A 16,890-nucleotide genomic window follows, 5' to 3' on the forward strand; every position below is an offset into this window, starting at 1 on the left:
GGGTTGAATCGATTGGCCATCGATCCTAGGTACAATTCAGCATTCTTGAAATTCAAGCATTTAACCTTAGATTTATTAGGATAGCCATAATAAACCTTGTGTTTTCCTAATTTAGTTGACCAAACCCAGCATTCGATCAACACTTATCACCACTCAACTGGGTACGATAGCGTTCCATGTTAAACAATGATAGCATTAAGATTTGTGAAAACAGTTAAACCAAAATAACAATAATTGAGATAGCTGCAATTACTGAATTTTGTTCCATCGATTCTTTTAGGTTGAACCATGTTAAAACATTGGTCAAAGGCTATCACGAACAATTGACCCAAAAAGATATCAACCTAATTGCTACTTGTACCATATTCGTGACAATTACGGATCACCGAAATCATGGATAGCAGTAGGAAAATCAACATTAATTCAGTTTGTCTGACTAATTAACATTAACATCCAATAAAAATGTGCATAAGAACCAATGAATACTTGAATTAAAAAGAAAGAAAATAAAGTAACTACAGAACCTCACAATGACACAATCGAACCTCCCCACTTGAACCAGAAAAAGAAGCTTAGCTACTCATGATCTGCGCAATCTCCATGCTCTTCTTCTCCATAGCCGAACTGCCTTCTTGCTTCTTGGTCTTCTTGATGATCTCTTGGATCTTGGAATGAGTGATTTCTGGAGCTGGTTCGCCCCCCTCTTTATATAGCCAAAGGAGAGGGCTGTTTTCCAATTCCTTCTAGGAGATCATCTTATCCTTAGGGAGTTTTGATCTTATCTTGAACTAATCCTATCATATCTCTTATCTAATGCTCTAATCTCAATCTTCTTATCTCTCTAGGATTACATTCAAGACTTTAGATCTGATAAAACTCTCTCCTTGGAGATTACATTCGAAATTCGGACTCTTAACTCTTGAATTCGAGTTGGGCTGCTTCAAGGTACTTCTGCGAGTTGGGCTTAAGTTGTGAAATGGGCCTAGCTGCGAACTTGCTCCGACTTTGGGCTCATTTTCCTTCTCGATGCGGGCCGAATCTGTCAAAACCCAAAACATAAAGGTTGTGGGCCTTTCTTTCATCTTTGTAATGCTTCTTGAATTGTCTAATTTGGTGTCCGGAATTGAGAGTTAGGCCCAGATTACTGACTGTCGCCGAAACTGTGCAAAATCACCCGATTTGCCATGTTTTTTTCCAATTGCATTCTTTATTGCCCTGAATCGAAATACAAGAGTAATGAGTCCATTTAAGTGCTAAATAAATGTAAAAGAGTGAATATTAGGGGATAAAATTAGGGTTCTTTTTGGTCTCATCACCAAGTACTTGGCAAAAGTACAAGAGGTAGCCCACCACTTTCTATGCTTCGCCTTACTACAAGTTCCACGGGCCAAGAACATGAGGGCCAATGCCCTATCCAAATTGGCAAGTACCTCGGGTCCAGCCCTCGGCCACACAATCCGTGTTGAGAAGCTAGCATGACCCAACATTGAAGAAGTTCAGGTGCTCCCTGTGCAAGCCAAGCCCTGTTGGATGGATCCCATCCTTGCCTACCTACAACATGATCAACTCCCCTCTAACAGAAATGAAGCAAGATGAGTTTGATGGCAGGCAACCCATTATGCTTTGCTTGAAGGGAAATTGTATAGAAGGTCTTTTACCTTACCCTACCTCCGATTCCTTTGCCAGGAGGAGGGTGAGTATGTGCGCTGAGAAAACCATGAAGGCATATGTGGAAACCACCTTGGAAGCAGAGCCTTGGCCGAAAAAGCACTAAGGCAAGGGTGTTTTTCATTGACCATACAAAAGGATGCAGTCGAGCTAGTGCAGAAGTGTGACCAATGCTAGAGACACTCCAACATCTCCCATCGTCTAGCCACAACACAATCCGTGTTGAGAAGCTAGCATGACCCAACATTGAAGAAGTTCAGGTGCTCCCTGTGCAAGCCAAGCCCTGTTGGATGGATCCCATCCTTGCCTACCTACAACATGATCAACTCCCCTCTAACAGAAATGAAGCAAGATGAGTTTGATGGCAGGCAACCCATTATGCTTTGCTTGAAGGGAAATTGTATAGAAGGTCTTTTACCTTACCCTACCTCCGATTCCTTTGCCAGGAGGAGGGTGAGTATGTGCGCTAAGAAAACCATGAAAGCATATGTGGAAACCACCTTGGAAGCAGAGCCTTGGCCGAAAAAGCACTAAGGCAAGGGTGTTTTTCATTGACCATACAAAAGGATGCAATCGAGCTAGTGCAGAAGTGTGACCAATGCTAGAGACACTCCAACATCTCCCATCGTCTAGCCACAACCCACTCGGCTCTCAACAATCCATGGCCCTTTGCCAAATGAGGAATGAATCTCCTCAGCCCCTTCTCTCAAGCCATAGGGAACAAAAAGTACCTCGTCGTCGCTATTGACTATTTCACCAAGTAGGTCGAATTCGAGCTCTTGGCCACCATCACGATCAAGATGATCCAGAATTTCTTTGGGAAGAATATCATTTGCCGCTTTGGCATCCCTCGCATGCTCATCACTAACAACGACAAGCAATTCAACGATGCCATGTTCAGAGAATGGTGTGTCAACCTCGACATCAAGTAACAATATACCTCAGTAGGCTACCCCCAACCCAACAACCTAGCCGATGTCACCAATAGAACTATCTTGGATGGGCTAAAGACAAGACTATACAAAGCCAAAGGCCTCTGGCTAATGAGTTATACATCGTCCTATGGGCTTATTGGATGACACCTCGGACTACCACAAGTGAGACCTCATTCAACCTAACTTATGGAACCAAGGCATACAATGAAGTTGAGAATGATGAAGAACTTAGAAATAATTTGGACCTGTTGGAAGGCATCTGAGAGCAAGCTTAACTTAGGGTTGTAGCCTATCAGCAGAGGGTTGCTCGCTACTACAACTCTCGAGTGAAGGAGCGACATTTCAAAGAAGGCGACCTTATCCTCAAAAAATGTTATGGTGCCCGAGCCTGGTGTTGAAAAGCTCGGCCATTGGGAAGGTCCTTGTAGAATTAAGCAAGTTGTTGGCCCCGACACCATTCGGCTAGAATACTTGAATGGAGGACCGGTTCCTTGTACTTGGAACTCCAAGAACCTCCGAATGTACAACTAATGAGATGTAATCTATTAAAAGCTTATTAATAAAAAGTGCAATGTTCCTCCCCCTTGTCTTCAACTTTAGTGTAAACATTCTAACTGCGTTCAACTACCAGGACCCCTCATCCGTGCGACTAGACAAAGCACACAACCTTCACCAAGGTTATATGCTCAGGCTGGATGACAACCATAGCACACGACTCTCAGTGAGTCATACACCTACTTGCCCTTTTTGTTAAGGCAGAGAACCTCGGGGACCTCGTCTATGGTATCGACCATAGACTTCGGCCCACTAGTCAATGAACAAACACACTGAAACATACAAGTTTCTTCGCTAAAATAAGAAGCACCTCATGACCTTGGCCAGGCACGTCCCCATGACCTCGGCTGACCATAGGCTCACACCCCAAGTCCCCAAGGAAGGTTAAGCTAGGCAAGCTAAGGCATGCACCTCACCCCGAATCCTTAGCGGCATAACTCAGCCTTAGCCTAGCTATCTTGACGGGGATAAACAAACCAGGAGAGCTAAGGCATTCACCTCCTTCGGTGGCGTAGCTCGACCTCAGCTTAACTCCCTTAACTTTGTTTCCTAAGTGAATGTCTAAGTTACAACCCACTACCTTTTTCACTACTTGTGACCTCTCGGAAAGGGGCATTGACCCCTAGCACAAAAAAAGAAAAGAAAAGAAAAGAAATACAAGCAGAAAAATAAGGCATAAGTTACGCAAAAAGTGTATTTCATTGATGTGATCTTTGTATCTTTACTTAATTTGGCCTCAGATGGGGGAGGGCAAGCCCCTTACAAAGTGTGACAAGGTAAAAAAGAAAAAAGGGAAGGAGCAACAAAGGGCGACCCTTCCGGCTTTGCGTTCCCCTCAGACAGCTGCACCCCGTCAGCTGGCAGGGACCCCTCGGCCATCGGATTAAGCTGGAGGCCTAATTGACTAATGTCAAAGCTGGGCATCAGGGCTAACACTTGGGCCTTGGTGTCTTTGATGCCCTCTAGATACGAAGAGGCACCGAAGGTGGCCAACTCCTTTTGATATTCTGGGGTCTCCTTCTACGCCTCCATGACCTCCTTGGCCCTCTTCTTAGTAGTCTCACACTTCTCCGTCGCGAGCCGTCTCTCCTTGGAAGCTTTTACTTCTCATTAGTCGACTTTAGAGAAGCCTTCAAGGACCTCATCAGCGCCCTCTCAGCCTCTAGGTCCTTGCTCCGGTTGTGCTCCTACCGCATGGCCTAAGCAATCGCCTCTTGGTCACTTTCTGCCTCGGTCACCCGAAGCTCCAATTGCTCTCTCTTCTCAGAGGCCCCCAACTCTGCTAGGAGGACCTCCACCTTGTCACACAAGTTGATGATTATACAAGACACCTACAACAGAAACATATTTGTCAGCAAAGGGAAAGCAAGAAGAAGAAAGTTTTTTAAGTGTAAAGAGAAGTATTACTCACCTCAGCCAGACGATCCAAGAGGGTGTTCCAGACACCCTACACACCTATCTAAGTCATGGCATGCCTATCCGTAAGTAGTAACATCCCTGTGAGTAGGGTAGCTGGCCCCTAGTGTGCTCAAGGAGTCCCCCTCTTTGACGGTCCATCGGGGATGAAAGGTGCGCTGAATTGTTAGTGGCATGTCGTCCCTCAGCTCGGACAAGGTACGAGGCCCTGAGTGGTGGGACCCCCCAATGGCTCCCTCGACTAGGTGCCCCCTCGGCGTGCTCGCACCTCCTTCACCGCCCTCAGTAGGGTGGTCCTTCATCACTAACCTCTTGTCCCTCAGAAGCTGAAAGGGCACAGCGGGCCTCTTGGTGGTGGGCTCCTTGCGTTGATCAGACTCGGTGAGCCCTTTTCCCTTCTTGGCCCCAGCATCAGCAGGTGTCTTCAGCTGGGGGGGCTTCTCGGCTGACACCCCTCCCCTCGGTGGTTGTCTCTTCAATGGGGCCTCATCCGGAGTCTTCTTCAAGGACTTGACCACCTGCAACAACATTTCCTTGGTATTACCTTGCATCCCTGCAATAGCACAACAATAACATTAGTATGTGATATGAAGGGTGAAAGCTGACATGTTAAGCCAATGGCACGAGCTCCCCTACCGAGGTGGACGTGGCTGAGGCCATTCTGAAGGGATGAGAGATCCATCATATGGACACTCAAATATTGCGGAATAAAGGGGTGACATTCAAAATTTTTCCTCTCCCTTCAACTGGGAATCACATTCCCTATTTAGAAAATCATATTTTCAAGGATCAATCTTGAACCATAAACTGAACCAGATCTGAACCAAAAGGAGTAGGAGAGGATTATACCTAATACAGAGAAATAGTATCTCCTAATGAAGGTGTTCACGCCCAAGGAAGGATCCAAGGACTGCTCCCACTGAAGATAGCATAGTGTAGAATGGAGCAGAATCAACAATATTCTTCTCCAAGAATTCTGTCCTTTGCAAGAAACAACAGGATGGCACGTGAGCACATCTTCCTATCAATTCTTTCTCAAAGAACTGTTGTCAAGATCGAATCTTGACTTCTCCTACAACTAGAGATCGAACTGGATGTCTGGCGGCTGCAGGATGGAGGCGGCAAGAAAGATCTTTGCAGGGATTGCAGAAATCTTTCTTCTGTGATTTCAGCTCTGCAGAGGATGTGAGTATCTCTACTAAAGGCTGCTGCCCCTTCCTTATTTGCAATCCCAAAGGATCAACTCCTAATTCAATTAGGTTGCTGATCCAAATCTTATTTGGATCAAAACATCTCTTTAGGTGATAAGGATAAACCCTTATCTTATCTGTAGATTGGATCTACCTTCTCCTAATCTTATTAGGAGGTTTCCAGATCCAAATCATATTTAGATCTGGACTCTCTGAGTGGATAGGGTTAAGGCCCTATCCTATCTGCTGATCCATTTCTTATTTCGCCCATATTTAACTTATTAAATAAGTCCAGTTCGAAATGGGCTTTAAGCCCATTAAGATTATATGCTCACTTAACCTTCCAAACTACTGCCCAGTTGGGCTTCCTTGTATGGCATGGGACCCAAGCATTGATCTACACATCAACCACATGGGTTCAGCCCAACCTTTGTCACAAGGCCTGGCCGAAACCCATCAAATGGGCTCTGTGGGCCCAACACTTACCCTAAGTGGTCCTTGGGCCAAGCCACCTTGTAACACCCAGGGATTGTGGGCAGATGCAAGATTAGCCCATCAGTTATTACCCTTAATGGTCTTACACTTAATCTCTCAACCCATAATGATCAAACACTGCCCGACAAGGGAGGACTTTTCCCTCGGCTGCAAGGAACAGTGTTGCACTCTCTACTTATATGGACCTCGGTAATTAAAACCTTTTGCAAACATTTTAGAAACCATAATATATATACTTTTATATCTCATATAAAATATATTTTGCAAAAACAAATCTAAACAATTGAAATCGGCTACCGACAGTCTTGGTTTCCATCAGTGAGAGTGCATCCCCGATCATTACCTTTGTTTGACAAAGGGGCTGATCCTGTCACTATGATCACCCACTCAGATGAATTCTTAGATTGTCCCAACATACCCAGGTTTTGACCCCCGCTAAGGATCTCACTGATTGGTACATCAAAGACAGCCCAATCCGACACCTAGTGCAGTATCATAATCGAATCTAGGGGTCAGGTGTAACTTTCCAGTTTTGCCCATTAATCTCCAAGGTCCAGGGCAACACTGGAAATCTGGTCCAGTTCAAAGATTCAATTAATCCTACAATGTATGCGCTTAGGGTCTCACCCTGGTAGCTGAGACAGGCCACCCCAACCGACTTGGTGGCACAACAGTGTCAGCCTTTTCAGGATAGGTCTCCCCAGACCGACCCACTGGCTGTGAACATTCTAAACTAACACGAGTCTCATTAGGTGTCAGTTTAAAGGTATTTCACAGAAACATACCAAGGGAACATGAATCAAATATGCACTTTTATTCATTTACAATAAACTCATAAAGTACATCATTCTAATTGAAGCTAAGGGCATACAAAACTGTCTAACACATCCCACACCAAAGCTTCCTCCGAGACCAAGGGCTCGACTCAGATGGTCTTGGTCAACCGGATAAGGGTCATCACCTTGGTCTCCTTGTCCTTGTACCAAGGCGTTATCCTTTCAGCCACAAGGTCCGGTTTCCCCCAATTCGACCTGAACGACTAACCCTCTGAATAGGACATGAAGAAATACTTCTTCCAATTGTGCACGGACTACGGGTTGTTGACCACCCTTCCATGATGGGCTTGGAAGTAATGCAGTCCCTCCTCAGAATGAAGATACAACAAAAGATCTTCTCAGTCACATAGACGCCTCAAAGCCAAGCTATCACCATCATTGCAATGAGCGTCCTCATGGCGTCGAGGGCAAGCTGACTTAGTGAGATGTTGCACCTTAAAAACTTGGAGATGAGGGGTGGAAGGGGGAACCTGAGGCCGAAGTGGAGATGGTGCTCGTATATGCACACCTCACCCTCATCTGGCTGCCATGGCTGATCACTAGTGTCGAAGACTCTAAGCCTATATCCCCTCGGAATGTGGTACTTCTTAGCAAGAGCCTTCACTTGCTCTATGCTAAGTACATTATCCATGTCAGAGTGTGGATAGCACATAATTTCTATGCCTCGGGCCATGGCCTCGGCTATGAGCTTAGGGCTTGGCTCTTTAACCTCATCGCCCTCCATCACCTCGGGTGACCCCAAGGCACCTTCGCCATCCCTTTGCCTCATCAACCCAACACTTTCATCAGGAGAGTCATCGCCCTGTCAACTACACTTGGCGCCTACAGGAGCAATCCTCTTCCTTAGTACTTGGATCTCTGGCCTCAGAGGCGGACTCTCACTATTGCTGATAGATGTCGTGGTACAAGGTGAGCTGGTGCTCGACAAGTTAGGGAGTTTGTAGCACTCAGGGCCAGAGTCAAAGAAAGACATGGCTACGGTCTTAGTGTTTACCTAGTGGATGATGTCTCTGAAGGTTAAAGGATTGGTTTATATGATGGTCGAGGTCTCTGAAAGCTTATGATGTAGAAGGCAATTGGTGATCTTTTCCTTGAACTAATGCCCTATTTAATGGTAAATGGACGGCTTAGATCATCTCTGATTTATTGGCTATGGAGCAGCTGACCTAACAGCCTAATCTGACGCGTGACACGCGTCGTCAACCTCGGGGATGTGAAACGACACTGAGCAGTTCAGCCAATTCGCTCAACGACCTTGGATTCGGCTACTACTTGTTGATTCCGACACCCATCCCACGTACGATCATGACTTGCTGATGCCGACACCCGTCCTACATACGGTCATGACTCATCGACGCTTGACTCGCACATGGGTTTGCTAATACTTCTGCGAAGCACACGACTAGGGGGCACAAGCATCTTGTACCCGTACAAGGCATGGTATCAAGCCCTCACCCCACCATAAGACTCCAAAGAGGTGGAGCCAACTCCAAAGCAGCTGCCACTAGCCAACTAAGGGAAGCCCTTAGAATTAATGTTAATTAGTCTGACAAACTGAATTAATGTTGATTTTCCTACTGCTATCCATGATTTCGGTGATTCGTAATTGTCACGAATAATGGTACAAGTAGCAATTAGGTTGATATCTTTTTGGGTCAATTGTTTGTGATAGCCTTTGACCAATGTTTTAACATGGTTCAACCTAAAAGAATCGATGGAACAAAATTCAGTAATTGCAGCTATCTCAATTATTGTCATTTTGGTTTAACTGTTTTCACAAATCTTAATGCTATCATTGTTTAACATGGAATGCTATCGTACCTAGTTGAGTGGTGATAAGTGTTGACCTAATGCTGGGTTTGGTCAACTGAATTAGGAAAACATAAGGTTTATTATGGCTATCCTAATAAATCTAAGGTTAAATGCTTGAATTGCAAGAATGCTAAATTGTACCTCGGATCGATGGTCAATCGATTCAACCCGAACCCTTGACCCAGAATTCGGTAAGACTGATTTTCTCTTGTTTGTTTAGTTTGTTATTTTTTTAATTTTAGTTATTTAATATTCCCACACAATTACTTTATCCATTCGGCTAAGAGATTATTGATTTGCTCCCTGTGGGATTCGACGTATAACCACTTTTATTGAAAATATTTTATTGTGGGACTAGTACTAATTTTGAGGGCTTCGACAAACCCGTCAGGAACCTATGTATAGATGATGCTCTCTGGGCATATCGGACAGCTTACAAGACCCCAATAGGTATGTCCCCTTACAGGTTAATTTTTGGCAAATCTTGCCACTTGCCGGTGGAAATTGAACATAGGGCCTATTGGGCAATCAAGCAATGCAACATGAATATGGAAGAAGCAGGGAAGGAAAGGAAGCTCCAGTTGCAAGAACTGGAAGAGTTGAGGTTAGAGGCATACGAGAATTCAAGAATCTACAAAGAAAAGACCAAATCGTTCCATGACAATGCACTCTTAAGAAAACAATTTAAAATTGGACAAAAAGTCTTATTGTATAGTTCTCGACTTCAACTCATGCCAGGTAAGCTGCGTTCCAGGTGGATGGGACCGTTTACTGTGACTAATGTTTTTCCCTATGGTGTAGTAGAGATCAAAAGTCTCGACACAGGTAAGATCTTCAAGGTGAATGGACATCGATTGAAGATGTTCCATGAGGATGCAAATGTCCCCTCTACGGTAGACATCTCGTTGGACATTCCACGGTATTTATTGGATTAAGGAAAAAAAAAAAAGAGGACGTCGAGCATAACGACGTTAAACAATTGCACTTGTGAGAGGCAACCCATTGTGTTTAGTTAATTTTGTTATTTTGTTTGGTTTTGATTTTTGTGTTTAGCAGGAACCCAACAAGACAAACAGGGAAGTACCCCCAAATCCTTCTACTTTATGCATAATCACATACATTGGGGACAATGTATAACTTAAGTGTGGGGGGATTAGGAAAATCTGATGGAAATTTGGGATACCTTACCTTCTTCAAATTTCTGCTCCCGGAAACTTATCCTTGAACGATTTCAACTTATCAGGAATCATGTGCTTAGGCTGAATAGATAAGATAGGATGCAAGCATGACTAACTGAATTTTTTCTTGACTGCATATGGTACCTCATGATTTTAATCGATCAATAGGCAAGATGCATAAGGGTTTGATTGATTTTCACATAATTATCTGTCAAACATGGGTTGATTATTCTAGAACTTGCTGTGTTAGGCATATAGAGACCACGATCAATGAATTCATGGATCAGGCGGTGAAACCCTGTGATTCTTGTGAAAAAAAAAAAGAGAAAGGGAGTTTGAAACTAAAATCGTGACTAATGTGAGATGGAGCATAAAATGCACTCACATCTAGAAACAAAAAACAAGTGTGAGACGGAGCATAAAATGCACTCACATCTAGAAATGAAAGCAAGTGTGAGATGGAGCATAAAATGCACTCACATCTTGAAAAGAAGGTAAGGTTGAGATGGAGCATAAAATGCACTCACCCTAGAACCCCAACCCCATTCTCACCTTCAGATCCTAGGAATTCACACTAAGTGGTGAAGATGTGATACATAGCAAGCTTATGGCAATAAGCACACCTTGTTTTGATTCAAAGGAAAGTAATTGCATCTGGCTGAATTGGTTTATTAAAAGCAATGAGCACCCGTGCAGTCCAAGGAGTTTCAGCCCCGGAAGGCTTGTCTCCTTGACTATCGATTTAACTTGGGACCATGAGGAATGGTGATTTGCGATCACTCTTGGACAAGAAAAAGGGGAGAGAGAGATGAAAAGGGAAAGTTTACCAAGTCTGAACTAAAGTATGAAATGAACCAGGCCTCATGTAGAGAAAAAGAAAGATTGAAAATCAATAGTTAGTCTCTCTTGTGTTACTTGAGTTTTTGCCTTGCCCGAGGACGGGCAAAGTTTAAGTGTGGGGGGATTTGATGAGACCAAAACGAACCCTAATTTTATGCCCTAATATTCACTCTTTTACATTTATTTAGCACTTAAATGGACTCATTACTCTTGTATTTCGATTCAGGGCAATAAAGAAGGCAATTGGAAGAAAACATGGCAAATCGGGTGATTTTGTACAGTTTCGGCGACAGTCAGTAATCTGGGCCTAATTCTCAATTCTGGACACCGAATTGGACAATTGAAGAAGCATTAGAAAGATGAAAGGAAGACCCACAACTTTTATGTTTTGGGTTTTGACAGATTCGGCTCGCATCAAGTACGACAATGAGCCCGAAGTCGGAGCAAGTTCGCAGCTAGGCCCATTTCACAACTTAAGCCCAACTCGCAGAAGTACCTTGAAGCAGCCCAAGTTTTAAAGCAGCCCAACTCGAACTCAAGAGTTAAGAGTCCGAATTTCGAATGTAATCTCCAAGGAGAGAGTTTTATCAGATCTAAATTCTTGAATGTAATCCTAGAGAGATAAGAAGATTGAGATTAGAGCATTAGATAAGAGATATGATAGGATTAATTCAAAGAAGATAAGATCAAGACTTCCTAAGGATAAGATGATCTCCTAGAAGGAGTTGGAAAACATCCCTCTCCTTTGGCTATATAAAGAGGGGGGCGAACCAGCTCTAGCAATCACTCAATCATTCAGCAATCAAGCATCAAGCAACTCAAGAAGATCAGTTTGGCCATGGAGAAGCAAAGCATGGAGATTGCGCAGATCATGAGCAGCTAAGCTTCTTTTTCTGGTTCAAGGGGGGAGGTTCGATTGTGTCATTGTGAGGTTCTGTAGTTACTTTATTTTCTTTCTTTTTAATTCAAGTATTCATTGGTTCTTATGCACATTTTTATTGGATGTTAATGTTAATTAGTCTGACAAACTGAATTAATGTTGATTTTCCTACTGCTATCCATGATTTCGGTGATCCGTAATTGTCACGAATAATGGTACAAGTAGCAATTAGGTTGATATCTTTTTGGGTCAATTGTTTGTGATAGCCTTTGACCAATGTTTTAACATGGTTCAACCTAAAAGAATCGATGGAACAAAATTCAGTAATTGCAGCTATCTCAATTATTGTCATTTTGGTTTAACTTTTTTCACAAATCTTAATGCTATCATTGTTTAACATGGAACGCTATCGTACCCAGTTGAGTGGTGATAAGTGTTGATCGAATGCTGGGTTTGGTCAACTGAATTAGGAAAACATAAGGTTTATTATGGCTATCCTAATAAATCTAAGGTCAAATGCTTGAATTGCAAGAATGCTGAATTGTACCTAGGATCGATGGTCAATCGATTCAACCCGAACCCTTGAACCAGAATTCGGTAAGACTGATTTTCTCTTGTTTGTTTAGTTTGTTATTTTTTTTAATTTTAGTTATTTAATATTCCCACACAATTACTTTATCCATTCGGCTAAGAAATTACTGATTTGCTCCCTGTGGGATTCGACCTAGAACCACTTTTACTGCAAATATTTTATTGTGGGACTAGTAATAATTTTGAGGGTTTCGACAAACTTATCAAGGTCCTTGCCAGAAGACGTCACTTAGTGCCTCCCAACGATGACATTACCACTTAGACCTCTACCATGGCCTCCAGAGTGGGGGGCAAATGATATAGGCACACATGACAGGCCCAGAATGGCGACACGTGGCATGGGCCAGATTGCATCCTAGCCATCCACTGCTAACAAACTCCTGGAAGGCTCAAGTATACATAGGTGCGTCAATTATTATATAAGCTATCTGGAAGGCTCTAAGCTCCCTAACTCTCTGGTGACCTTGTCTGAGCTATCTCTACTCAAGCCTTGTCTGACCCCTTGTTACGCACTTACTAACTTGACTGCTGGAGTCTCTGCCCCTGGTATAACACTCGGGGGCTCTGATGTCTTCCCTTGCTCATAGGTTGGACATTGAAGCCCTCAATCTCAACTAGCCCTCGTCTATGAAAGTATAATTACATTATTGCCCTTAACCCATCCTTAGAAGCAACAAATACTATATACCCTTTATCATGCATATTGCACTGATACTTTTAACCTTGATAAAACCTAATTTAATCTCCTAAGTCGAACAATAAATTCAATCTAAATGCTTCAACACTTGCCACACATATGGTGGTTTCGAAAAAAACACATGTCTAATTTCATGTATACGTTACATTAGCTATTTTTGTTTTATTTAAGCAATACTTCAACTAATTTGTGGTCAGTCCGATTTAAATTAAGAAGTTGGATAACTTTGACAAATATATTATGGGGATAATGGGTTTGTTTTAACACAAAATGCAAGTCTTTTTTTTGCGCGCGGGGAATATTCATTGTTTACATAGCTTTTCAATTAGCGTTTTGCATGCGAGAGGCATAGAGTTCGATTCCCCGTGTCTCCATTTATTTAAAGTTTTTATTTCAATTGACATATTGCTAAACCTCCCCAAAAGTTTATGAGCTAAAACCTTTTCTAAGTTTGATAATGGTAATCACCTCCCTTAAATTTTTTAACACAGTGCCTTTCTCAGAATAAATACTCTAATAAAAAGGGATGAAAATGTTCAAAATGCAGAACATTTATTTAAAAATTTTATTTCAATTGATAAATTGCTAAACCTCCCCAAAAGTTTATGAATACTGCTGAAACTTTTTCTAAGTTTGATAATTGTAATCACCTCCCTTAAATTTTTTAACACAGTTGCAATTTGCAAGTAGCCTTTCTCAGAATAAATACTCTAATAAAAAGGATGAAAATGTTCAAAATGCAGATACTTTTGACCAAAATTTTATTTTTCAATTTTCTCTTCATATCAATTGTTATCCTAAACCCTTTCAATCTCTTTTCCAAAATTAATTTATTTTCCCAATGCACCCTTTATATCAATTGCTTAAAGGTAAAACTACAAATTTAAACTTTCTTGTTTTTTTGCTATTCATAAAATTTGCATTGTTTCTCTCAAAAACCAGCCTCAATTGTAATTGCATAGGTATTTTGGATATTTTTGTGCCTTTGGTTAGAGGATTCTAATAGAGGGGGTCTACTTGGAACGATGCCAAAAAATTTAGAAGGGATGATTACAATTACCAAATTTCAGAAGAAGTTTCAGCAACGGTTAGAAACTTAAGAAGAGGTTTCACCAATTTACCTTTAATTTTTATTAATGGCCTATGGCCTTCTTAGTTACCAAAATAAAAAAGTCATGTTAGAAATCCAACCCAATTACTGGTTAGGTTGGGCTCGATTAGACCAATTTCTTCACTTGTGTTTGTTTTAAAAAATGTTTTTACATTTTGGACCTAGGGTTTGCTCATAGGCGTTAATTAGCTTCAATATTAGTACACACACAGGACAATGTTATGTTGTTTGAGAATATCATACTTATGTTACACTAAAAAATCTCAGCATTATTTAAATTCGAGCTTGTTTTTTCTTTTTTTTTTTTTATTTATGGCGTTTGGTGATATGCCCGAATATTTCATAGGGGCTGTTAGAGTAGTGCAGCATCACAATTAACCCTTGGTGATAATGAGATTTGAATCCGGGTCTCTGATATGTATGTATGTATCATATGATATCATCAGTTTTTGAACCCACTGCAGAGATTTTATGTATTTAGTATAAATGGCTATATTCTTCAATGTTTAATACTTTCTTAGAGATGAGTATGGTCAAATCTTGAAACCTGATGAAATAACTTCTATCTATGTGTATCTCCCCTTTCACTCACATTTTCATATGCAATTTTTGTGTATTGTATGTATCCATTACTTTGAACCATGGTCGACTGTACAATGGTCCTCCTGGTCATATGACCATGATTTTGTCATTTAACCATTCAGTTTAGTCTATGACAGGTGTCCCCTTACACATGTATAAATATGAGTTCGTTGAGAGAAGACGTGTGATGGGACAGGGATTGGATGGGCCAGACAAAAAATTTTACACTACGGGCTAGGCAATTTATCAAGAATAAACACACTGATGTTCCATATGCATCATAAGATGTGGGTCTTTTGTGGACCCTGTGGCCATGTGTACTAAAAACTAGCTTGTTCATTCTTGATAGGTTGCCTAGCCTGCTGTGCATGATTGATGGTCTCTAAGGTCATTTGGACTTGATGAGATCAATGTTTTTAAAATCAATCCGAAGAATAATGGGGTCCAGTTCTGGGATCGAATGGTCCAATCGTTTGAATTGAACAATTGACGTGTTCTAATAAAAAAAAATTTAAAAAAGATAAAAAAATAAAAAATGATCAAAACCGTTCAAATAATTAACCGCCCGAATCAGTGATTTGCCGACCAAAATCAATGATTTTTGAAAAAAATCCGATTAAAAAAAAAAAAAACGGAACTAATCACCTAACTAGTTTCCGGTTTTTCTGGTCGAATCATCCGATTCGATCCAATTTTAAAAACCATAGACGGGACACTTGTGGACTGTTGATTGAATGCAAGTGTAGGAAAAATCATAAGGAAAAAAGGGGTAATTTGAGTTTAGCCATCTCAGAATTCATAATGCCATCGCAAAGTTCGGTCAGTGTCAATGGGGTGGGGGGTGCTGTTTACAGGGGGCGGAGATAATACATTTGAGGAATACATTTATAAATTCTGAGGTGGAGTGGACTGTAAAAATGCCTAAGAAAAATGTGTGGGACATGGTCATTTACAGGCGAATGTCTGTTTAATCATTCTTTGTACACATTGCCATTTACAATTGGCACCTTGATTCAGGTATGCAAGTGCAAATAGCCAACTGACTGATTGGCAAGATCTCTTGCTGGTTGTAACGGAGACTTGGATCAAATCCGGCCTGCATCTGGGTTGAAGGGTTATGGATCTGGGGATGGATTATTCTGTTGTGTAGGACCCATTGAGAAAAGAAAAAAATTAGGTGTGAAAGTTGGGCACTGAATTCGAATAATTTAGACAGCATTGGGTCTGAGCCCTTTGGCCTGGTCCATTCACAATTTGGTGAACCCAAGCCCACCCAAGTGCCCTACCCTAAATCAATTGACTGCAGACATGTAAAATCTGGAGTAAGTTTGGCCGTCTTAAAAATTGGCTCTACTTTGTTCCAAGTCTCAAAATGTTTTCATACGGAGACAACTCTAGATCCTTCATTATCAAGCAATGCTTATCGAGTTAAATTACCAGTTTACCACTTAAATAGAGAAACATAATTAAATATTCACATCACAAATATCTTTTACCATGTAGAATATATATTTGTTTTGGCTTTGATTATATAATATTAATTTATATTAAATGTATTCTTATATGAAATCACAATTATGTCATCTATTACTCTGTAAAAATAGTACAGTATTGACAAAATACACCTGGTATACTTCATTTTTGTGCACATAAAATATATCTAAGTTCTGTTTATTTGCTATGAAAATCTGAAGTAGATTATGTTCCAAGGTTTTTCTTTTGGTATATACCTTTTATCCATTCCAATTTCGATAGTCTGGATTCTGTTCTTTGTACAGCTTAAACAGAGCAGCAGCTGAACTGGCTTAACTGAATCTTCAGACCAACCCTCATGGCCCTTAATCAGATGGGTTTGAGTTGACCTAGGCCCAATGCAGCTCCTACCGCATTTGCTTGAAATACCAGATTAAATATAAGGGCAAGCATTTAATACCAGACTTGGCTTTTCTTTTTCTGAATGAAACCAATATCTTCATGTATGTTTGGACAAAAAGTTGAGAGTGACCCGGTCAAAAGAAGAGTGGCAAAAGCCAGAGAAGGAACCAATAAAAGACAAGAGAGGAGAGACAGTGCTTAGATGCTGAAGATTGAGACTGCATTTGGT

Source organism: Nelumbo lutea, chromosome 1 (genome assembly GCF_056320005.1).
Source record: "Nelumbo lutea isolate HS-2025 chromosome 1, American lotus-T2T, whole genome shotgun sequence".
Taxonomy (NCBI): Eukaryota; Viridiplantae; Streptophyta; class Magnoliopsida; order Proteales; family Nelumbonaceae; genus Nelumbo; species Nelumbo lutea.